The sequence below is a fragment of the Stegostoma tigrinum genome, chromosome 29 (assembly GCF_030684315.1).
Source record: "Stegostoma tigrinum isolate sSteTig4 chromosome 29, sSteTig4.hap1, whole genome shotgun sequence".
NCBI lineage: Eukaryota > Metazoa > Chordata > Chondrichthyes > Orectolobiformes > Stegostomatidae > Stegostoma > Stegostoma tigrinum.
This window is the reverse complement of record NC_081382.1, coordinates 30614505-30638922: the sequence shown is the minus strand read 5'-3', so window position 1 is coordinate 30638922 and position 24418 is coordinate 30614505. Positions and strand designations below refer to the sequence as shown.

At 40.8% G+C, this 24418-nt stretch overlaps 1 long non-coding RNA gene across 1 annotated transcript; it reads left to right on the top strand.

Annotated features, from left to right (window-relative positions):
- Positions 1-2380: 2380 nt before the first annotated feature.
- On the top strand, positions 2381-24327 carry LOC125465289 (uncharacterized). The gene is made up of 4 exons (XR_007250215.2): positions 2381-2546; positions 21332-21414; positions 22906-23023; positions 24128-24327. It is a non-coding gene; the product is annotated as an uncharacterized LOC125465289 (long non-coding RNA).
- The last annotated feature ends 91 nt before the right edge of the window (positions 24328-24418 follow it).

Genomic DNA, 24418 nt, shown 5'->3' with positions numbered 1-24418 from the left:
CCCTGTGTGGTGCCTGGACTCAATCTCTCATCTAGGCTGCAGAGGAACTTAATGGGATAGAAAGCACAAGGTCAACAAGATTAAGAGGTAAACACATGGCTCAAAGATTGGTGTGGGGGAGAAATGGGTTCAAACTCATGGGACATTCAGAGCAGAACTGGGGAAGTAGGGAACTGATCCATGGAGACAAGTGGACTGGAATACTGGTAGAATCAGAGTCCGAGCTGTAAATGTGGCTTTAAACCAAATAGTGGGTGGTTTGTGGGTTTGTTTGCATGGAGCATTTGAAAAATAAAAGTAAAAAGGAAGGAGATAAGTTTGCAGGTTAATGACAGGAACGATTGTTACTAGAAAATAAAAATGAAGGCACAGAATCTGTAGGGAAACTTGATAGTAGAACAAGCTTTTAGGCTTTGTATCTTTTTCCAAATGCTTCATACATTAAATATTCAGATGAACTGATGGCGCAAATTGAAATATGAGTATGATCTCATAGCCGTTATGAAAACATGGTTGCAAGGATATCGAAACTAGGAACATTCACAGCTATTTATCCTTTCAGAGAGTCCAGGCGGATTGGAAAAGGTGGTGGGGTCGCACTGTTAAGAGCTGAAATGAGGACAGTTGTGAAAGGTGTTCTGTGCTCAGATAACGTAAAGTCCATTTTCGGCAGAGGTTTAAAAAAAAGCAGCAAGGGGATTTTTGTAGCAGAGGCAGCACGGTGACTCAGTGGTTAGCACTGCTGCCTCATAGCACCAGGGACCAGAGTTCGATTCCAGCCTCAGGCAACTGTCTGTGTGGAATTTGCACATTCTCCCCATGCCTGCGTGGGTTTCCTCCCACAGTCCAAAGACATGCAGGCTAGGTGGATTGACCATGCGAAATTGCCCATAGTGTCCAGGGATGTTTAGGTTAGGTGAGTTAGACATGGGAAGTACAGGGGTAGGGGGAAATGGGTCTGGCTGGGATGCTCGGAGGGGTGGTGTGAACTTGTTGGGCCGAATGGCCTGTTTCCACACTGTAGGGATTCTATGAAGACATTGGTAGAAGTAGTTTTTCAGACCCCTAATCACTAGCCATTCTGAAGGAAAGGCTATTAAATTAATAAAATGATAGGAGTACAAAAATAAATCAAGCACTAATTATGGATGACGTCAAATCTTCATGCTGATTGGGTTAAATCAATGTGGAATAAAAAGTAACTATGGAAAATGAATTCACAAACTGCATTAGGGATAGTTTCCTAGAGCAATGAATCATGAAACGAACCAGGGAGCTGGTAATGAGGCAGGTATAATAAATAATCACTGATTAAAAGATTGCCTAAGAACTAATGATTTAGAATTCAGTTAGGGTGTGAGAAACCTGGGTCAGAAACAATTGTGTTTGACACAAATAAAGGAAATTACCATGAAATGAGGAAAAATCAGCTAAAAAGTGAATAGATTTACAAGAACAAGAACAACAGTAAGCAAGCAGTGATAAACATTTAAAAAGGGGGTAATTTGTGATTCTCAGCAAAAAAAGTATATTGTATGAGAAGAGAATCTTAAAAAAAAACAAGGCTAAACCAACCATGGCTGACCAAGGAAATTAAAAGTGTTAAGTTGAAGAAAAAAAAACATATAGCAGAGGTCAAAGTTGGCAATCACCCCGAAGACTGGCTGGATTCTGAATTTTTCCAATGAAGATGATAAAGATAAAGACAGAGAAAATAAGATATGAAGGCAAACTCACAAAGAACATAAAATGACAATAAAACTTCTTTAAAAACAAAAGGAAGAGAGGAAGTCACAGGGAACATGGGAATCTTAGAAAATGGATCTGGGGAGACAATTATTGGGAGCAAGGAAATGGCAAAGTAGTTAAAACACATTTTGCATCAGACTTTAAAAGGTAGAAGATACATTGAACATCCTATTAATGCTACAGAATACCGGGGAGGAATTAAGTACTTGTACCATCATGAAAGCAGTATTAGACAAACTAAATGGGGCTGTGGGCAGGTATATTACCTGGTCCTGATGGTTTGCATCCTAGGATCCCAAAAAGAGGTAGCTACAGAGACGGTGGGTTTTTGCAATATTAAATCGACTGCATCTACAATTCTGAAGTTGTACCAGAGGATTGGAAAATTGAACGTGATACCATATTCAAAGAAAGGGAGACAAACAACAGGTAACTTTTGGCCCAATAGCGTAACATGCATTGTTGGAAAAGAACTGTAATCAATTAAGAAAGTAATAATCAGCACATCTCAAAAATTGTAATCTAATTAAACAGAGTCAGCAGGGCTTCAAGAAAAGGGAAATAGTGTCTGACTAATTTATTAAAGTTTTGAGGAAGTGTCAAGCAGAATGCATCGAGGGGTGCCAGCAAATATGTTGTATTGGGCTTCCAAGGCATTCAACAAAGTACCACACAAAAGATTAAATCATAAGATAAGAGTCTACACAATGCTGAAGGCTGTGTATTAGTGTGGATTGAGAATTCGCTTATCGCCGAGAAACAGCAAGTGGGGTTCCACAGGGATCAGTGCTGGAACCGTAAGTTTTTACAATATACTAATGACTTGAAAGAAGGAAGTGGATGCACTGTAGCCAAAATTAGAGATTACCAAAGTGGTGGAAAAGCAGGTTTCAAGAGAGATACAAACAGTACAGACAAATATTGATGACAGTGTGGAACTGGAGGAACAGAAAGAAAGAAATAAATAAATAAATAAATAAATAGAGGGGTGGTAGGGCTGGGGAAAGAAAGAGAGAGATGGTCTTATCACAATCTAATTATTCTGGAGCTCCCTTCCCCCTCCCCCATTTCTGAAGAAGGGTCCCAACCCGAAACGTCAAGTGCTCCTCTGATGCTGCCAGGCCTGCTGTGTTCATCCAGCTCCACGCTGTTATCTCTGACTCCAGCATCAGCACTTCCTACTATCACCGACAGATATTGATAGGTTAAGTAAGTGGGGAAATGTAAAGTTAATCAGTTGGAGAATAAAAGAAAGGAAAGAATATTACTTAAAGGGAAAAAAAACTGCCAGAAAGTTGAAACACATTAAGGGACTTTCAGGTACTCGCGCACACGTAAAACTAGCACACAGATCCAGCAGTCACACATGAACACTGAAACAAACCCTTCAGTTCAATTCATCCACACTGACCAGGTATCTTAAATTAATCTAGTCCATCTGTCAGCATTTGGCCCATATCCCTCTTAAAAAAAACCTCTTCTTATTCATGTATCCACCTAGGTGCCTTTTAAACGTTGTAATTGTACCAACCTCTACCACTTCCTCACGCAGCTCATTCCACACACACCACACTCTGCATGAAAAAGCTGTTTCTTTCAGTCCCTTTTATATACGTCCCCTCTCACTTTAAATCTATGCCCTCTAGTTTTGAGCTGCTATACCTTGGGGAAAAGATCTTGTCTATTCACCTCATGATTTTATAAGCTTCTATAAGGTGACCCCACAGCATCTGACACTTCAGGGAAAATAGCCCCAGCCTATTTAGCCTCTCCCTATATCTCAAACCCTCCAACTCTGGCAACATCCTTTTAAATCCTTTCTGAACCCTTCTATGTTTCTATAATGTGGAGACCAGAATTGAATGCAGTATTTAAAAGTGGCCTCCAATTTCCTGTACAGCTGCAATATCACCTCCCAAATCCTATACTCAATGACCAATAAAGGCAAATGTACCAAACACCTTCACAACCCTGTCTACCTATGACTCTAATTTCAAGGAACTATGAACCTGCACCCCAAGATGTCTTTGTTCAGCAACACTCACGAAGGCTAATGTTAGCCCTTTTTAAGATGGTTGCAGTGGGAGAGTATCGCAGTCTCATTGTAACTGTACAAGCTGCTGGTGAGACCATATCTGGAGTAATGGGACCCATTTTGGTCTCCTTATTGAAGAACATATTGTTTCATTGGAGACAATTCATGGGAAGTTCATTAGGATGATCTCTGGTACAGAGGGGCGGTCTTGTGAACAAAGATTCAAAAGGCTGAGGCTTATTGGAGTAGAGAAGGGGAGTTGTGATCTCATTGAAACATACTGAATTAAAGGGCTTGACAGAATAAATGCTGGATGATGTTTTCCCTCATGGAAGCATCCAGGGCCTGAGGGCATAGCCTCAGAATAAAGGGGTACCGATTCAAGCCTGAGATAAGGTAGAATTTCTTCTCTCACAGGGTCAAGAGTCTCTGGAATCCCTTGTGGCAGAGAACCGTGGGGGCAGAGTCTTTCTGTATATTTAAGTCTGAGGCAGATTCTTGATCAATAGCAGAATCAAGCATTATGGGAAACATAGCAGCAAAGTAGAGGATTGCCAAATCCTACTGAATGACAGAGCGGGCTCAAGGGACCAAATAGCCTACGCCTGTTTCTATTTCTTATGGTCTTACAGTTGGTAGTTGGCACTAACTAGTTCTAGAGTAGACATCATGACAGTTAATTGTATCTTATACACTTGTATCTTATTTGCATTATTTTCTCTTGCTCTCTTATCAGGCTTCCTCTTTCCTGTTTAGACAGATCCTATGTATGATAAAGTTGCAATCCAGTTCATTGTCGACAGGTACCCAAGGGAGCTTTACTCTAAAGTCACATACATTATCTGGCCAGACAGCCGTTGATGCTGACAACTGATATACTCTCCCTCACTCAGTTCAAAGTAAAAAGCACAAGAACACGTCCCTAAAGATGATAATACGAGTATTTATTTGAATAAAAGTCCAAGATAAGTTAACAACCTCTTGGATCTCACAGTAAAATTCATGGGGTAAAACTTTGTTGGTATCCATTTGTGGACCCAGGGTTTGGACACCAGCTGTGACCAGCTCCTGAGGCAGGCAAACTTATTAGGATACTTGCAACTCTCTCTCATTAAGAGGCAGAACAGAAAATACACTAGTGTAGACCTGCAGGATCCTTATATGGTTCATGCCCTCAAAATACTTAAGAAGTTTCTGTCATATCCAGTACGTGTAACGTAGGTATGGTTTGTTGTGTTTAGTCTTAAATAATGTCAACTTCAACATTACACTTCTTTTGAATATCCTATCCACCACTGTCCTGTTATCTGCTAATTTATCTAATTTTTGTTACTACATGATTATTACATGTTCACACATTTTTAACTGATTACTTAGGCAAAGTGAATTTTGTGATATAAAGTTACACTGCATTTCACCCTTCAGGCTGAAAGTGAGTGTTTTCTGAATAGAATACCATTATTAATTTTTTCAATATGCAGCCCAGGGTAATCTATTATATTGGTTGGCTGCACATAGACGATCTAATAGAATATATGCTAGCTTCTAATTCTAATTAGCCTCCAGCTCCTAGAGGGTGCATTTCCCTCTTTTTAAAAATAGAATGTTCATCATTTCTTCATAGACAAGGATTTTAGGAAGACATGTATCATTGTTACAGGTCAGCTGATGGCTTGTGATCGCCAGGTTCACCCACAGTGGGTGCAAATGAAAGTATAGCTGCTGTTGGGAAAATACGATCCATCCAACTTTCATACTGGTTCTTCATTCAGTCTCATGGGTGTCTGCAGTGCTCTGATGGAACATCTCCACACATCACAGTGCATGACAGGTGGGAAGCATGGTACAATTTAACATAAAGTTGGGAGGGGGGTGGGGGGAAAGGAACTTCTTTAGGGAGTCCTTAAATTTTGCATTTCATTCTTCCATTCTGTTCCATTTACTAGAGGCCAACTCTTTGTAAATCACACAATCCAGGCAACATGACTCGCCCTACACAATTGGCTTTTGCAGTAGGGGATGGTCTTGAAGCCATGAATGATTCCTCTTACAAGAGACAGAGACAGACACTCAAATAGTGGCCTTGTATACCCGTTGCTGCGATTAAGTATGTGAGCGCAGCAGGCGGGGGAGAGGGGGTGCATAGTCTAAGGATATGAAAGATGGGCCATTTATGACCGAGGTGAGGGACAATTTCTTCACCAAGAGAGTCACGAGTCTGTGGAATTCTCTGCCACAGAAAACCAGTTGGGGCCAAGACATTTTTCAAGAAGGAGTTAGTTCCTAGGGCTAAAAGGGATCAAAGGACTTGGAAGAAACAGGAATAGAGAACATAATTGAACGATCAGCCATGATCATATTGAATGGTGCAGCAGGTCAGAGGAGGAGTGAATGGCCTGCTCCTCATGGTAGCATGGTTTAACCCACAGCAACCATGGAGGCTGTGTGGAGAGGAATGGGGTGGACGTGGTCACTCTTACAGCTTCATACATGCTCAGTGTGGAGAAGCAGAGCGTGTGATTAGGGCACCACTGAACGGACGGGATGCCATATAACCAAAGCTAGTTTATTCCTCTGGTCTTCACTGTCCCTCGCTACATGACTGTGGCTAACAACATTTTGCAGTTAACATTAAAAATCGGAAAGAGTGGAAAACTTTGGGCTGCTCTCTCACTCGCCTCAAAAGGCCAACCACTGCTTCTTTCACCCAGCATGCTTGCTATTTGCCCTCCAACTTTGAACGACCACTAATCTTTGAATAGTTGGACACCCACTCTAACCCTTTAGCCATTAATTGGTCAATTTAGGGAATGTCAAGTCATTGTTTTCATCGCTGTGGTCCTGAAGACTGCGGGGCTGATTCCACCCTGGCTATCATGACACTAAAACCACGCAAGGTTATCTGGATAATTTGCCATTGGAGGGATTTTGACCAAAGACTGATACATTGCACACTCAAAACTTTGGAAGATTTGCTGGAGTGAGTGATGCCGTTTGTGAAGGAGGAATAAGAAATCACTGAAGTTACAATAAGAATGTCATTCCTAAACGTAATTTCTGAAGGCATACACTAGATTGGGGAATACTGTCAAAAGGAGACTGTACCTCAGATTTTTGTTGGAATATGATAATGTCAGACATCAAGAAAGGGGTCTGAACTGAGTGCATTTTCAAACAAAATGTGTACAAAAATAGTGCGTAAAACTGAAAGGAAGATATAAAAATAGGAAAGCAAGAAACAATTTAAACCAGTAAGAGCTTGAAGATCGTTATAGTCGCAAGTGTTATTATCAAGCTAGACTCTGACATAAGCAGGTTTCTATCAGATAACTCTTGCACACTATCCTTTGGAATGCAGGCCGAAATCTAGACAGCAAAATACTACACACAGATAACAAATCCCAAATCAGTCTAGCAGTTAATTATGCTTTTGAGCAAAATTTTTTTTTATTGCATCAAAACCACAGGAGACAGAAACCAGAAGAAATCCAGCCTGCTGCCTAATTGGCACAGACTGTTTATAGTTTCTGCATTCTTTTTGAAAAAAATACTTTGTTTATTAGAGCCACTGAGTGAGGAATAATTCGCTGATTCCAATGGCTCCTCCAAATCTTTATGATAAACGATCACTTAAATGGAGGTATAAAGTTTAATAACTGTTCATAAAATTTGCAACTTCATATTTTGCAGAAAAATGGCAAACTTCCTCACATACTATGAAATGGATTTGAAAGCAGAAGTGCTAAAGTGATCATTAATATTGTGTAGCCATATGATTCAGCAGTTTGCAGAACATTTTCAAAGTTAGTTGAATTTTATAATTGATGACCGTTTCAGATTTAGCATCAATATCATAGAAACACAAAATTGGTGCAGGAGTAGGTCATTTGGTCCTTCAAGCCTGCCCCACCACCACCACTTAATATGATCATGGCTAAGCATGCAATCTCAGTATACAATTCATATCCGCTCCCCCTACTCCTTGATCTCTTTGGCCATAAAGGGCCATGTCCAGCTCCCTCTTGAATATAAATTGAACAAACTGGCCCCAACAGCCTCCTGTCAGAGAGAATTCACAACTGAGCAAAAAAAAAACTCTTCCTTATCTCAGTACCGAGTGGTTTATACCTCATTCTTAGACAGTGACCCCTTGTTCTGGACTTCATCATCTGGAATATTCTTCCTACATCTAATCTGTCCAGTCCCATTAGGACTTTTACAGGTTTCTAGGAGATTCCTCCCTCATTCTTCTAAATGTCAGCAAATACAAGCCCAGTCAGTCAGTCTAGTGAAATCACTCAATAGCAAGAATGTCCTTCTGCAGAGTAGGAGACCAAACCCGCACAAAATACTCAAGGGGTGGCCTCACCACGGCTCTGTATAATTATATAGTAAAATATCCTTACTCCAATGTTCAAATCTTCTCACTATGAAGGAAAGTATACCATTAGCTTTCCTCACTGCCAGCTGCACCTGCACGCCAACCTTCAGCAACTGTTCCACCATGACACCCAGGTCTCATTGCACCTCACCTCTTCCTAAAGCGCCACCATTCAGACAATGATTGCAAAAGCAGGCAGATTAAAGTGGATGACCTCACATTATGTTGCAGTTGCATTTGCTAAATATTTGCTCACTCTGCCAGTCTGTCCAAGTCACCCTGCAGCCTCTTATCATCCTCCTCACAGCACACACTGCCACCCAGATTAATGTCATCTGCAAATTTGGAAATATTGCATTCAATTCTTTCATCCAAATTGTTAACGTATATGGTGAACAGCTGAGGTCCCAGCACTGAACCCTGTGGCACCCCATCGGTCACTGTCTGCCACCCTGAAGAAGGACCCATCTGTTCCAACTCTGCTTCCTGTCTGACAACCAGTTCTCTATCCATGTCAATACACTCCCCACAATACCATGAGCTATAAAATTTTCCCTATTAATCTCTTATGTGGAGCCTTGCCAAAAACTTTTTGAAAGTCCAGATACATAACATCTACCAAGTCACCACTGTCTGCTCTCCTGGTCACACCGTCAAAATTCCAGAAGATTTACCAAGCATGATTTCCTTTTAATGAATCCACGCTGACCAGGATCATTTCTGTCGCTGCTTTCCAAATATTCAGCTACTACATCTTTAATGATTGATTCGAGCATTTTCCCCCACCAATGTCAGGCTAACTGGCCTATAATTCGCCAGTTTCTTTCACCCTCCAATTTTAAACAGCGAGATTACATTAGCTACACTCCAGTCCATTGAACCCTTCCAGAGTCTACAGAATGCTGGAAAGTGATGTCCAAAACACCCGCTATTTCTAGGGCCACTTCCTTAAGTAATCTGGGAATACAGGATCAGGCCCTGGGGACTTATTGAGCAAATTGATGGAATTAAAACCCAATACCACTTCCTGACTAATAAGGATTTCCATTAGTTCCTCCTTCATGCTTGACCCTCTGTCCCCTAGCCTTTCCTGAAGATTATTTATGTCCTCTGTAGTAAAAGGAGATCCAAAGTTTTTGTTCAACTGATCTGCCATCTTTTTGTTGTCCATTCTGAATTCACCTTATTCAAACTGCACAGGGCCTACATTTGTCTTCACCAGCCTTTTTCCTCTTCACATAAAATCACAGAATCACTAGAGTGTAGAAACAGGCCATTCAGCCCAACAAATCCACACCAACCCTCCAAGCAGCATCCCTCCCAGACCCATTCCCCTATCCCTGTCTAACCCATCTAACCTAAACATCACTGGACACTATGGGCAATTTAGCATGACCAATCCACCTACCCTGTACAGCTGTGGACTGTGGGAGGAAACCGACAGACACGGTGCAAAGTCCACGCAGTCACCCGGGGCTGGTATTGAACCTGGGTCCCTGGTGCTGAGACAGCAGTGCTAACCACTGAGCCACCCAAAGTATATAGAAACTTTCAGAGTCAGTTTTTGTGTTTTCACCAAACTACCTTTGATATTCTATTTTCCTATCCCAAATTAAGCACTTTGAGCTCCTCTGCTGACTTTTAAAATTTCTCAGTCCTCAGGTTTGCTGCTTTTTCCTATCCATCCTTTTTAGCTTTAACACTACCCCGGACTTCCCTTGTTAGGCTACAGTATATTAAAGAAAAAGCCCTTCGGCCCATTGAGTCTACACTGAAAAAAACGAAACTGCACTAAATCTATGCTAGTCGCCCTTTCCAGCACTAGGTCCACAGCCATGAATGTTGTAGCATTTCAAGTGCTCATTCAAATATTTATTTAAAGTTTGCAACATTTCCCACCTCTACTACCCTCCCACGCAATGCATTTCAGACCTATACCAGCTGTAAATCTCTCACCTGTCACCTTTAAATTACACCCCTTTGTTACTGACAACTCAACTTAGAGGGAACAGCTGCTTTGTGCCCACCCTGTCCCTGCCCCTCAATCTAACACACTTCAGTCAGTTCGCCCCTACCTCCTCAGCCATCTTTGATCCAAAGGAAACAACCTAGGCTTATCCAGCATCTTTTCATTGCTAAAATGCTCCATCCTGGTGAATCTCCCTCTGCACCCCCTCCAATGTAATCACATCATTTCTTTAGTTCGGTGACCAGAACCGAACACAAAACTCCAGATGTGACCTAAATTAACATTATATACGCATCTGTGTCATAATCTCTTTGCTCTTATGAACTATTGCACTGATTTGATATTACATAGCGTAGAACATGGGTTTTAAAACCACTTTTATAAAATGCTAGTTAAAGTATGGGTTCACTCATCATCATCCAATTATCATTGGATACTTTCTCTCATTCTTTTCTATATTCATATATGGGATGTGGTTGTCACTGACTGTGTTATTGCCAATCCCTAATCGCCCTCCGAGAAGATGGTGAGCTGCTGCAGAAAGGTTTTCATCACAAGATATATGGATGTAATTTTTAAAAAACCAAATTCTTTCTCCTCATAGCAAAATAATGTATTATACGTTAACTGACAGAACAGTGCAGTCATAAAAACAGTACATACCATTTTTCTCAAACATAGAAGATATGGGTAAACATAAACTCAAACACAGGTACATGAGCCTTCAGGGCCTAATATACAAATAATTGCTACAATCTAGTCAACCTTTGTACAGAGCTAGGGTAAGATATTGCTCTGACCATGAAAGGTGATCTAAATCCATTGTTAGGGCACAACCAAGATTATGTATGTTGGCAATATTCTCGAATACCTTTGATTAAAACACATCACTTTGCATTGCTAGTGTCAATTAAACTCATCCAAAACATACATGTGGAGCAAATTCAAATGATTTTCACTTCAAAATGCTCAACATTCTGGAGCTTAATGAGCTTTCAACCATTTAGGAGAGTATTAAAACAAAAGGGCCATCAGTCTCTGCTGTGTGACTCGAATAGAAGATTACTCCACCAGAGAGCTCACCAGTCAGGCTAACTGAAAAGACGACAGCAGTCCACTAAAAACAGCAAAACCACCTCCGGCTATTAACAGCCTTTTCAGGCAGGCAGATTAGGTACTTTTTGCCTGCACTACAAACAACCTAAAATTTTAATAGCACCATCCAGCAAGTACCAAATGAATAGATCAAGTTAAAAATCACGGCTTAAAACAAAAAGGTGATTTGGTGAACTCTACTAATTCATATTGCCTAATCTTGCAATAAACCTGCTGTTAAATGCCTTAGTTGTTTTGTTGATGAAAATAATGAGCCATGAATGACAGCAATTAAAAACTGGGTGCTCATAGCACTAAACTGCAGCATAATTCATTCCGATGAGAACTGAAGTATAATTAACACTATTTTAACCCTATGTGTCACTGCACTTAATTGCCTATTTGCAAGTATACAATGTGCCAGTCGGTTGTTGGTACACAGAGATTTAAGGAACACACAAATCTTGCATGTGCAAGTAATCAGGTGTAGATTGCTGTCCTGCTGTTCCATGGAGCTTTGAGATTTTGGCAATATATAAGTGTAAGTTGAACCATAAAAATGAAAACAGCTCTGGCCAAATTTTTAAAAAAATATCATGCAAAAGAAGACATGGTTAAAGTAGCAATGAAGCAAAGACTTGAATTAAAAACTTAAGGACCCAGGGAAAACAACTCTGAATTAACGACGTTACCAATAGTGGTGAGAACAGACCGCTTGCAACTGCAAGGAGTGGCTGAGATGAGTAATATTGCTGCACTTAGGGGTAAGTTAGCTCATCTATTAATTTCTTAGTCTTGCTGAATGTGTATGTAGAGGAAGAAAGCAGCTGATGTGGAATATAAACAGGTACAGGTCTGGGGAACAAAGTGATTTGATTGTATTCTGTACTTCTGCTACATTTTTAAATATTATGTGACATTACCAATGAAGATGTAAATTACACTGCAGCACTTCCACATTTGGGGACAGTCAAAAATAGGATTAAAGAGTTGGTGAGCAGTTGAGCATTTCAGAAAGGTTACAGTAATAAGAATACAGAAACTGAACTACACAAATAGAAAATATTTTAGATTTAATTCTTGGTCAATGATGGTCTAAACCAGAGCAGGTATGGTGAGCTAAGAGTCACACCCAATATCCATCCAGTTTTTCCAGCACTTGGAAAGCCCGATTGTTAACCTACATCCCAGATGTTAATGGATGTATTTCTGAGAGTAGCACCTGGTTAGTTTTCATGGCTCAGGAAGATTGAATGTAAGAATTCTAGTCAAAACCTTGTGGCTGGTAGGGACACTGATATTTGCAATACAAATTACCAGGCTGCTTTTAACACTGGATGGAATAAGTTCTTTTATGAGAGAGATTGCATCCAGACACAAGTAACCTTTGTTCCAAATTTAGTTACATGAAAACACCGGTACAGTGGGGAGCAGTCTCATCAGAATCAAAAAGGTTATAAATTGAGATCTCCCTTCATGGTCTTGAGCATCTAACTGAGGCTAACACCTCAATGAAATCGCGAATGTGCACGTACTAACAGAGTCTGCACAGCCAGAGATGCTGTCTTGCAGACAGACATCACTTCAAGGTTCTCCCTTTTCTCAGATGAAGAGGAAAAAAAAGAAAGCCATTAGCATCATTCCAAAGAGCAAAACATCTTCCCTAAGTCCTGCAAATATCTATCTTTCGACTAACCTCATGAAATAAATTCTAATCATTATGTCAACGCAGTTTGAGGGAGCTTGCTGTGCGTAAAATTGTCTGCCATGTTACATAGAAAACTTCAAAACTACCTGTGCTGCAAACCCAATTTGGAAAATACAAAAATGACAAAATGGTGCTATATAATTTATTGTTCTTTCTTGTGTCTGTTAACATTGGTATTTAAGAGAAAAAGCAATTTTTGATGAGCCATTTCATGCACTCAGGAAATGTGTCATTCGGTACAGCGGTTGCTAGTTAACTAAAAGGAGAACATTCAGTTGAGTGCAGGAGCTTTCAGGGTGTGAATGGTTTCACAGATTCTCTTTGTGCAAGGTGTTGCCATGGTGATGAAGCCACATTCCAAAGCTGGAAGAATATAGATCTGTTCTATTTCTATCCTTGCAAATTTCATTTGAGGCACCATGGAAAGCTGGAATGATTTGCTGGCAAGACATATTAAAAAAAATCTGATGAAAAGAGAAATTTAGGGAGAGAATGAGTGCTTAATAAAATGAAAAAAAGAACTAAAACAAAATCCAGGACAAACCACTTGAAGATTTTAATTTTTGTAGCAATGCAGCTGTACTGCATTGAATTTATTATTGCAATTTATTGTAGAAGAGTGTTAGAGGCTGACAGGGTTAATATGGAGAAGCATGAGCATCACATGATATACACTTGTAGGGAGAACAAGCAGAGGATATTGAAATTGTCAGACCTAACATTCATCTTCTTTCTTTGCAACAGGTGTCAATTACATCAGTGCAATTTGTACTTCGCTGCTAAAAACTGTGCAATAAAACTACATCTTGTTTAAGACACAAAACATTCTCCCCCCGCACCCCCCCCATCACATTCAACTAAACAGGACCTGTAGTTTCCAACCCCAAAACTCCATGGAAGCAGCAAACCAAAAAGTGAGCAACACTGCAGACATCCTCAAACAATAGACTGATCAGCAGTGAAGATTGCATGTACAACAAAAATGGTAGTGGAAGAGTCAACCAATGAAATGGGCACTTAAGTGCAAACTTCTAACATACTGTCATTAAAATCACGCAACTCAAAACTATTAACAGCTGTAAAAATGAAGTCTATTTCAGAGCTTCCATTACAGTGAGGAAGCTAATTCACTTTGAACAAACTGAAAATTCTGCTCATGTTTTGACAACTTTCACCAGCTGAGACAATCCATAATAGTTTTATTGAAAAGGTCAACTTGTCCTAGGTTCTAAAATGGAGACAACCAATAGCTTAACTAAGGGTGAAGCAGCTTTGGAGCACATGGTCTTCATTAGTATCGGCAGAGTGCTGTCACAGGCTTTGCAACATCCAGTGCCTTCAGCCATTTATTGTCACCTAGACAGGACAGAGACAACATTCAGTCCTTCCACCACTGACACAGAGGCAACAGTGTACAATGTGCACTGCAGTAACCTACGGCTCTTTCAACAGTACCTTCCAAACTCTCAGCCTCTACAACTCAGAAGGACAAAGGCAGCGGTCGCAGAGAACATTACTACTTGCTGGCCTTGACAATAACAATACTCACTGGAATGCAAAAACACAACTGTGGACATTGTCAAACTGTTTCAAACAGTGACGAGCTTTTAAAATGCCATTTCAGTTGAGGTGCACATGTCCACACGGTCCATTTTCCTGCAGCTCTGAGCACTAATCATTTCTCTCTCAAAAAGGGTGCAATGAGTCTGATTTAAATCAACAGAAGTCAGGTCACTGTGACTGTCATTAAAATAAACAGAAGCCATTTAATGCTGCAAGCTGTCTATAAAATTCTGAAGTGGAGAGTCAGGTCAACTTGTAAAGAAGCATGTGGCTTTTTAATCCAGTCACAGCCTGTTTGATACACCGTGATCGAAAACATTCAATGTCAACTTGTCCCTTGCACACAATTAAAACTAGGAAATACATTGATGAAGATTTCTTCTTTAAACTGCAAGCAAATTTACACTTTGAAGGGAAATTAACTGATGTCGGTCAACATGTAAATGATTTCAAAATTGTTCTTTAGCTTGTCTACAACTAAATGTATAATACTCTGGGGCATGCATTTAAAGGTGGGATTGGGGGGGTGAAAGTTCAAAGGAAATGCAAGGGGCAAGTTCTTTCTCTTATGGAGTAGGAGGAGTTTGGAATGCACTGACAGGAGTGCTGGTGGAGGCAGCTACAATTGGACATTTAAGAGACTTTTAGATAAGTGCATGAATACATAAGGAATGGAGGGATATGGACCAACAGCAGGCAGAAGGGATTATTTTAATTTAGTGTCATGTTCAGCATGACATAGCAGGCCAAAGAGCCCATTCCTACGCTGTACTGTTCTGTGTTCTACGTTCAGCCCATCTCCGTCTTTGTTCAACAACTGGGAAATTGTGTACCACAGTCTCAATAGCTTGTCATTCTGAGAGGAAAGATCTCAACTGCACTAGACATCTCCCTTCAGTGATCTCGTGATAACTTCACTGAGTGTATGTGGAGGTGGGGGCTTTGGTATAGTCAGTTGGCTTAGGAAATCAGTAGCTGATAAATGTCCTTAACTGCTGTATAGTTTTCTTCTCCACTGAGTTCACACCTAGATTTTAGAAATAGTATCCTAAAATTAAAGCTGAAACAGTGCAGCACTTTGAGGAGTACCTGGAAAATATTTTACACAGTTAAACAGGTTAGTAGAAATGCAAAATTCTCTCCCACAACTGGCTGTGGATATTGGGATAATTCGAGCTTTTAGGACAGATTAACATTTTTGCCCAGCCAGGGTGTTAGAGAAATAGAGATAAGACAGGTAAACAATAATCAGGTGTAGAGCAGTCATGAAAATCTGATTTTTCTCGATTTTTCTCTCTTCTGATCTAAAATATCTTAATCACAACTGCTTTTTCCTCATTTTAAGTACATCCTGAAAAATGCACATCAAGCAATTATATGTTGACAAACTGTGGCAAAACATGATTCACATTAAACCTTACACACCACAATTATTCTAATGCCCTCTGGAGACATTCTCCTATCTTCCATCATCAGTCAACCCCACCTCATCTGAAACTTTGTCACCTATATCCTTATGTACACCAAATCTTGTTCGGACTCCACTTTTACTCACTCACCGACCTATGCTGACTTAGGGTCCAGCAACACCTCAACCTCAGTTTTCACCTGTGTTTTCAAACCTCTCTAGCTTCCTCCAGCCCCACAAACCCCAACGGATATCTGCATTCCTAAAACCGTTGCCACTCAATCTCCAACTACAACAATTCTAACCTTGATGTCTGCGCTTTTACATCTCTAGGGTCTAGTATTTCCTATTTAATTCTCTCCACTTCTTGCTCTAATATCTTAACATGCTCCTTGAAGCCTACCTTTGGTAACCTCTGCTTTCTCATGTAGTTTGATGGGAAATTGTATTTGATAATGCTTCTGTAAAACATTAGGGTGTCCTCACTATTACATGCACGTTATCATCTTTCCACCTTACTTAATTTTAAATTCCCATAATAATTCTTAATATTTTTAAAAAAAATAAAGTCTAAAAATATGTTTGGAAAATAAAAAAAGCCAAATAAATAGTTTAATATCACAATGTCTTTGGAAATTAAAATTCCTCAAAGTTATTTTTGTTGTGGATAGACCAACTGGAATCACATCATTGTCAGTTTACTGAAACTGAATTTATAGAACCATGATATTTGTCTCATTTATCTAAGGATTTAAAAATCCATGCTGCACAGGTGGCTTGGTTGTGAAGTGCATTCTATTATAAACCTGTCTCACTATCCCAGCTGACAGCTACAAGGCTGAAGGTCACTGAACTCTTTCAACCCACATGGCAGCGAGGAATTAAACCACAAGGATATAAAGATGCCTCTACTGTCTACTTGTACAAATCAGAAAAAGAAAGGTGCTGACCTTGGGACAAGCAAAGGAAACTCGCTCCTCTCAGACATCAGCAAGATCTCCACCAGAACCTCTGAGCCGCGTTGTGCGACATCTTGACCAGGGTTTGCTGACAAAGAATCAGTGCAGTTTTAAAAAGATTAAGGAACCACTCAAATGGTGTTTGGAGTTAGACAGTTCCAGAGAAATACTAGAAGACAACATGGGATTTGCATATCACCCTAGAGTGATCTGACCAAGGCTTTTGACACAAAGCGCAAGGCAATGGAAAAATTTATCAATGGTTCAATGACAACCTGAGTGATGGGGAGTCTCTTGATCTATTTCTAGTTATCCATTGATTAAACAGGCTCCAGACATCATCTAAGAGACATTAGGATTTATGCTGAAGTGATTCAGAAGCCAGGGAAGGGAAGAGGGTGAAAGATTTAATTTTTCCTTGTCTGCCTCCTCCTCTCCAGCCCCCACCGACCAACTCCTGTCATCAGCATGTATGGTGGTATTTATTAAGATGCCAATAGCATCTTACAAAAAGATATAGAAAAAACATTTGCTCACGTGCATCAATCTAGAAGAAAAGAAAAGAATGGAGAAGAGAAAAGTTACTTCTGAGGGCTGCAAATCTATGGAGTTCATTACCCTCCATTGTGGTAGATGCTGGGACAGATTTCTAATGAGCAAGGGGTTGAAAGGTTGAGAGTGGGTAGGAAAGGGGAGTTGATACAGGTATGAGATCAGCCACAATTATATCAAATTTGATTGATTTATTATTGTCACATGTACCAAGATAACGCAAAAAGTATCATTTTTCATGCTATCCTGACAAAAATCCCATCTTAAGAACATCAGCATAATAGAACAGAATATAGTTCTACAGCAACAGAGAAGGTGCAGAGAAAGATCAACTTTTATATAAAAGAGGGATCTGGTCACGAGTTTGATAATGGGAGGGGCTTGGAGTATGGGGAAGAAGCAATTCTTGATTCTGTTGGTATGTGTTTTCAACATTTTTATTTTCTGCTTAATGGGAGACAGTGGAAGTATACAACTAGAATATGAGGGGTCTTTATGTTGGCCCTTTTCCCAAAGCAGCGATAAGAATAGACAGAGTCAACAGATGGAACAGGGTTTGCACAGTGGAATGAGCTATGTTCATAACTCTAATTTCTTGCAGTCTTGAACAGGTAAGTTGCCATACCAAGCTGTGACACACCCAGACAGGATGCTGCTTATGATGCATCTGTGAAAATTGGTAAGTGTGATTGTGGACATGCCAAATTTCCTTTGTGTTGTGAGGAAGTAGAGGCATTGGTATGCTTTCTTGATTGATGGGCTGAATTGCCTACTCCTGAATCTTACGTTATACACTTATTTCCCAGATACTTTCTTAGCTGATGGACAGTATTGACATTTGCGAACATTTTTGCCATTGTTTGTGATGTATACTGGAGTCATGATATCAATAAGGAAATGATGTCAAACAACGAAGGCACTTCCATGGATCCATTCATGTAGGTTTAGAGGAAGTTTGATTTAATTTAGATCAAAAGGAAAGTTTTAGAACTATGGTTCATTGTAATATAGATGTCTTGGATCATTGTGTATCCAAGTGGCTCTTTCCAGATTTGGCAGTTAAGAGAAAAGACTGAACAAACAGCAATTTGCTTAAATATTGAGTAATGACAAAAGAACATTTCATTAACTAAATTTTAAAAAAAGAAGAGACAAAACAAACAATAAGCCTCACAAATTTCTGCATGTCAGGGACTCCACAATCAACATCTGGTCTGGAGGCTCAACTTGCTCCAGGCACCATTGACTATTCCAGTCCGAGGCAAAGTCCAACAACTTGGAATGAAACTCCCTCACATACAGTGTAAGAAATAGCAAGGTGCAAAAAGAAAGTACAAAAAACATTGCTACAGAGAGAAAAAAAAACAAGCTGCAGGTGCCATCTTTGGCCCAGAAAAGGAATGTTCACAGGACTCATTCAACTTGTGAAGTATCACCCGAACACTTTCCCAGCCCATTGTCCCATCCCGTACATTCTACTTTCCCATGCAGCTGTCAAATGTCATCAGTATAGGATAGGCGGAAGAGCTACAAGTCACAATGGATGATTTTAAAGAATATATAGTTTTATAGTACCGTCTTAAAAAGGTCACTGAGGAAAATTGTTTGTGATGAGATGGATACAAATTGGAGCTTTCAAAAGTAAATTGAATAAGTATGTAAATTAAACATTTGGAAAGAAATGGGACTTGGGCAAGAGAGCGGGATGATCAAAATGATTACCCCCGCAGAGAACCGGCATGGATAATAAAGGCTGAATGCCTTCCAAGTTACAACCACACTATGATAATAACTTAGGGCTGCCATAACTGATGCTGACAGTAACATTTTTCAAGTTGCTGAATGTGCAATCATTCTTGCAAGAACATAGATGACAACATGTAGCATTTGATAACAGCAGCACTGTCTATAGAGCTAACAAGTCAAGGTCACAGAATTAGAGATAATGGGAACTGCAGATGCTGGAGATTCCAAGATGATAAAATGTGAGGCTGGATGAACACAGCAGGCCAAGCAGCATCTCAGGAGCACAAAAGCTGACGTTTCGGGCCTAGACCCTTCATCAGAGAGCACCCTCTCTGATGAAGGGTCTAGGCCCGAAACGTCAGCTTTTGTGCTCCTGAGATGCTGCTTGGCCTGCTGTGTTCATCCAGCCTCACATTTTATCATCAAGGTCACAGAATTAGTTGTTTCTTTTGAATTATTTAAAATCAGTCATATATAAAAAAACATTAAAAAGCATACAGTAAAAATGTCCCCCTCCATCACTGCAACTTTTGTATTCCCTGTATTGAGAAGCTTAAAACTCCTGATCTAATTAATTAGCAATTAACAGTGCAGGAAGACAAGTCTGTGTCCACCTTGGTTATGATGTTTACAACAAGCCTGTCCATTTCAGTAATTAGCGAGCTGAGAGCCAATTACAGGTGGACAACTCTGTTCCACTGATCAATAGTAATTCAGGTGGTTGGGCGGGGGCAGGGCCTGCATGCCTCTTTTGCTCTATGCTGTAACTGAGCTGTAAGTTGCAAATAACTAAAGGTCATCCAAATATGCCCCACAACTTGGACTCTCATTGAAAATATAAAGATCCAATAATTTGGCACAGTCAGCAGGATTGCTGAAGGAACCTAGGCCTCTCCATAGACAAGAGACCCATCTTGGAGCCAATAGAGGTCAGTTGTCTAAATGTGGTAGTCTCTCCCTTCACACAATTCAGGATTCCAGAGGGGTAGGCAAGCTCGAGCTTCCTTAAATCTGACGAGTGGAGGAGGTAAAATTCTCTGACCAGGTGGATATGGTGGAGCTGAGGTGGTCTCTGACAGGGCCAGAGAACCAAAATTATACACAACTGCCAACAACGACAAAATGGGTGGGCTGGCCCCACCTGATTTCCAGGAGATGAAAATAAATAAAATACAGAACAACAATTCAACCTACCCAAAACCTTTAAAAATGAAAGGCAAAAAAGTACAATCCTCCAGGGACCAACCCGGGAGGATATTAAAATGGTCTGGAGGAAAAGTGAGCTGTATGAAGGGGAAAGAACAAGTAGGGTGTTCCACCCCCCACCCCGTCCTGATGGGGCAGATACAACAATGGAATAAGATAATATCGAAGTGAAGGCACGACAGGGGGTGGTTAAAAAAAAACACAAGCTGAGAAGCCAATTCAAGATGGAGAAATCAAAATGCACCAAAAACGAGCCAGGAAGAACAAGACGAAATCCCCCAAAAGAATCCAGATACTCAACCAAAACCACACCCCCAACCCTTATCAGCAAAAAGGAATACAAAACCCAGTCCCAGGAAAAGAAAACTAAAATTGAAAATGTGAGGGGAAATAAAAACATGGGAGTAACTGGAACGGCTGAGCGATATTTTGATTTGCACTTTGATATTAAGAAAAAAGTCTTTGCTTAGCAGCTATGTATCACAGCAGATATTTATAGAGCTAAACTCACTGATAGTAATTTCACATTCCAGAACAATCAGCTCATTCTCATTAGAAGCAAGGACTAAACAAGAGGCTATAAACTGAGGTAGAAAGAAAAAAGTACAGAAGAGACAGATCAACTTTCCGTAAATCACATTTGCCAAGTATTAACGCTTTGTGATCAGGGATAATGGGAACTGCAGATGCTGGAGAATCCAAAATAACAAAGTGTGAAGCTGGATGAACACAGCAGGCCAAGCAGCATTTCAGGAGCACAAAAGCTGACGTTTCAGGCCTAGACCCTTCATCAGAGAGGGTGATGAAGGGCCTAGGCCTGAAACGTCAGCTTTTGTGCTCCCGAGATGCTGCTTGGCTGCTGTGTTCATCCAGTTTCACACTTTGTGGTCTGGTTTGAATGCACTTTGTTCATTGGTTGTGAAGGGACAACTTGTGTAATATTATTTTTTCATTCCTCAGAGCTCAGGATGTGCAAATGCTTTCAATTTAGTTTGTATTTTAGCAATCTGCGAGAAGTTGAGGAAAATACAATCCAAAAGAAGGTAAGCTTTTCCTTTGTTAATATTTTCCTTTGTTAGAGGAGGTGACTGCCTAGTGGTATTATTGCTGGACTGTTAATCCAGGGGAGTGCCCTAGTCACAAGTGCTAATGTGTACACAATATAATTATGCAGCATCAGGGTGACCCCCAATTGGACAACAGCACTAAGACCTTTTGAAGTAATGATGAGAAGGCCTGTCATTGCTAGGAACAATCAATCTACAGAAAGCTGACTGCCACTTAATGTGTGGCGCACTACTGAGGTATTGTCTAGACCTAACCAATGTTGTCAGGTCTGCTTCAGAACAGATATTGACCACTTGCTATGATCCATCAGAGGAAGGATACAAATATCAACCTAGGAACAGAGTCTATGTAAAGTAAATCCATAAAGTACCAATAAGAGCCAAGTGGTAAGGACCGTACCATGTGCTGCTGACCACTCCAGCAGCAGCAGCAAATGTCCAAGGGAAGAAAGCATGGATCCACATGTAAGAACTGTTACATTTATCTCAAGATGGAGAAATTGACTGCATTACTAAATGTACATATTGCGAGTGTTTGTTTACTACAAACTTGGCAACCCCTGCACCAGAAGGGAGACAAAGGTAAAGGGAGCTGCGTGTAAATACTTCTGTGTGCATTTTATCCAAGGCAAACAAGCTAATGTTTCCAATTGTCGGGTGTGTGCGCGCCCCCATTCCCACCCACCTGAAAGAGGGCATCCCCTTTTAATACATCCTAAATGGCAGAATGCTACAACATCTCCTTAGAGGGTCCGGCACAACGGACATGGCAGTCCTCAGCAGGAACAAGCATGTATTAGGTGCACATAGCTGACCCCAAGAGCAGTGGGAGTCAGCAGGTTACAACCCAATCACCTTTCAGAAAGTAGTATCGGCTTAATTACAACACCTCGCAACGACCTCCCTTCTTGACTCTTACTAACACCTGTGGAATGGGGAGACCAAACAGGTGGTTGTGTTTAGGCAAGATCCAAAAGACAGGGCATGAGATGGGATACCACAAATGGATGTTGCCCTCATCATGGTACTTGAGTCCCTTTCATCCAATTATTCTACCTACCAGAGATACCCCACAGGGAAAGATTTAAGAAAAAGGGCCATTACAGAGACGAAGATTCTTTACCATCTTGATCCCCTGGTATGGCACCGCAAAACTGGCCAGGGAATTTACCAACTTGGCAGAAGTCCCAGAACTGGTGGCCAATGATACTTCAGTGGCCTTGGCCTTGCACTGATGGAGCGCTGTACCGAGGTTGATCAGCACAGAGGGAGTGCTGTTCTGAGGGGGGGGGGGGGGTCACGATCAGGACTGAAAGGGTCAGCTTTGAGCGAGTGCTGCACTAAGTGCTGAAATGGTAGCCACTTGTAAAACCGTGCTGCGGAACAGAAGGTCTCTTGATTGGATGCTGGCTGAAAAGGAAGGCAATTGTGCCCTAATCAAGGTCGAATGGTGTACTTCTGTTTCAGAGTCAGAGATATTCACCAATTTAGCAGCACGTATACGAAAAGAGATGGACAAACAAACAATCCGCAACCTCCACAGTGGAATTGGACAGCAGGATCATTGGGAACTTCACTGGTGCAGGTATGCTCTTATCAGATTAGATTCCCTACAGTGTGGAAACAGGCCCTTCAGCCCAACAGGTCCACACTGCTCATTGCAGCATCCCACCCAGACCTATCCCCCTATAACCCACATAACCCCTGAACACTACGGGCAATTTAGCATGGCCAAGCCACCGAGCCTGCACATTTTTGGACAGCGGGAGGAAACTGGAGTACCCGGAGGAAACTCACGCAGACACGGGGAGAATGTGCAAACTCCACATAGACAGCCGCCTGAGGCTGGAAGTGAGCCCGGGTCCCTGGCACTGTGAGGCTGCAGTGCTCATTGTAGTAATTCTTGTTTTGTGTTGTTTGCTTTAATTAATGAAATGTTGTTGCCAACAGATGGCTTCTGCTGCAACCACACAGGTTAGACTCCTCGAAAGACAAGCAATCCATGAGGCAATCATTCTTGCATAAAAAGCCCATCTCGCATGTGTGACTATATACTCACTGCTTTATGATTCGCTTAACGGGGGAAATCAAATGGAGGATTGTTAGGGCTGCCCATAACTGATGCTGACAGTAACATTTTCCTTCCCCCCTCCACTCCCCCAAAGGCTGCTGAATCTGCAATCATTCTCACAAGAACATTGATGATAGCATGCAACATTTAATAACAGCAGCATTTTATATAGCAGCTAACAAGTCAAGGTTGCAGAGTTAGTTGTTTCTTTTGAATTATTTGATCAGTCAATCTGTAATATACTATAAGAAATCACTAAAAGCATACAGCAAAAATGTTGTCCCCTTTCATTGCAACTTCGGTATTCCAGTAATGAGAAATTTTAAAACCTCCTGATCTAGTTAATTGGCTATTAACAGTGCAGAAAGACAAAGAAGTCTGTGAAAACACCGTGACCAGGGTGGACAACAAGCCTGTACAATCTCAGCGATTGGCAAATTGAGAGCCAATTACAGGGGAAAAACTTGGCTCCACTGACCAACAGTAAAATGTATAATTTAGGACATTTTAAAGCTTTTTTTGCCGTATGCTGATATGTTTGTATACCGTATATACAAATAAGGTGATTTACAAACAAGATCCAACAATAAATGTGTGATAAATTCTATAATGTTACAGACAGGAACATTGGATCTTCCTGGTCTACAAGGCTCAGTACCACATTATGCAAGAATTTATTTACTGAGGAATCAAGAAAGCTTCAAAAACAATAAACAGCCTCGATTTAAACAGGGATGCGAAGCATTTTAATGCTGTGGTTAAGAAGTCTTCTCAACAACTCTCCTCACGCAACCTACTCAAATGAGAGAAAGCCTGAATGGAACTGCTGCTCAAGACAAGGATTCAGATTCGGTTCCCTTGTTCAGACCTTAACACTTCAGCTTTTCCCCCAACAGGAAAACTACACCA